We start from the raw sequence: 1771 nt of genomic DNA on the forward strand, positions 1-1771 counted from the left end.
TTTTATAAAGTGAGAGTATTAGCATTTCACATTACTTAAATTTTTGATAGTTAATTCACCCCTTAATCTAAAGAAAATATAAATAAATAAGGGTTTTTACTGTCTCTTTTATTTTCAAAACTGAAATCTATGCTTATAATATAGACCACATTTTTTAAAATATAATTACATTTACGTAATCAAAGTAGGTATCATCAAAAAAGTTCTTAAGTTTAGTTTATTAGTTCCTTTACTTTGTCTCCAATTAAAAACTTTTATTGCCTTAATACATACATGTAACACATACACATATATGTAACAAAATGTTTTGATAAATAAATTATTGTTTATTGTTATTGTTTATGGTATATTGTAATATAAACCTTTGTTAGCATGTAAGTTGAGGAAATAAATTATTTTCTGGTGTTGATGTAAGATTGTGGTGCATGAATATACAGTTAATAAATCAGTCAAGTGTGAATTGGACTTGGAAACACTACGGATTGCAGTCCATCCAGTCTTATTTAGTAGTGTTTAGGGTTTCTTTTAAATAGTGTTTTTGTGTTTTGCAATGTACCCTAGAAAGAACAATAAGCAGCTGTCTTTCAGATATAGCAAGTCTCAATCATCTCTAGCAAAATAAAATAAAGATGAAAAATTTACTTATTTATTTAATAATACATTATTGTAATGCTTGTATGTGAAATGTAGTTTGTTATTTTATATAGAAACACTATATTATAATAAATCTTTAATGTATTTTTATGTATAATTAATACTAAGTTCATATTACTGGCATTATTACTTTTCAATCACCACAAAATAGAGGTCTGAGCTTCTGCAAATGTTCATGGGCTGTGGTGATCGTTTACCACCAGGTGAACCACCAGCTTAGGTGTAAAATTAAAGATTGAGATTCATCAAATGCTATGCACCAGAAACATGCAAACTGTTTTAGTAGTTGTGTTATTTTTTCCTATTTGCCTATGGGACAAGTGACAAATATATCTATACATATAATAAAATCGTAGGGAAGTCAAAACTGTACATTGAATATTTTTTTAAAAGAATACTTGAGCCGTGATCTATAATCGATATGGAACCCAAAAACATAGTTTTAGAAATTTTGTGTTTGTCTGTTTGTTTGTTTGTCTGTATGTATGTATGTATGTCCGGGCTAATCTCAGAAAGTACTGCATGGATTTACTTCAAATTTTGCATGAATATTACTAAGAGGTCAGGAGAGGAAGTAACTTTATAAAATTTATATGAGATAAACATTACCATTTAAAATACTATATCATTAATATAATATATACACAGCATAGGCACTCAGACAACCACACTAGTGTCATTCGACATGGTATAAATTCCGTACTTATGTTGGCTAAGCATACGATATTTTGTTTAATCATTGAGGCTGTTATATGACATGTGTGTGACATTATGACACTAGTGTGGTTGTCTGAGTGACTATGCTGTGTATATATTATATTATTGATATCTTATATCTTTAAACGAGCAATTCTTGTATATATATATCTCGGAATCGGCTCCAACGATTTTCATGAAATTTAGTATGTAGGGGTTCCGGGGGCGATAAATCGATCTAGGTAGGAATCTTTTTTAGAAAATGTCTTATTCGTGTTTTATTCGTGTTTTATCGACTTAAACTTACTTTATTACCAAATAGGAGGCGTTTGAGTAGTCCCATTTTATTATGACTCTTCCTGACATCTATTGGCGAATAATAATACTATTTTTTGGCGAATAATTAAAGTTAAAACAAAAA

The 1771-nt window shown here is 28.9% G+C and overlaps 1 protein-coding gene across 1 annotated transcript in view; it reads right to left on the bottom strand.

Moving 5' to 3' along the window:
• The window catches only part of LOC119840039, a 7239-nt gene that overhangs the window by 3593 nt on the left and 1875 nt on the right, over positions 1-1771 (bottom strand). The gene's annotated exons all lie outside the window — the stretch shown is intronic.

The sequence above is a fragment of the Zerene cesonia genome, chromosome 5, assembly GCF_012273895.1.
Source record: "Zerene cesonia ecotype Mississippi chromosome 5, Zerene_cesonia_1.1, whole genome shotgun sequence".
Taxonomy (NCBI): Eukaryota; Metazoa; Arthropoda; class Insecta; order Lepidoptera; family Pieridae; genus Zerene; species Zerene cesonia.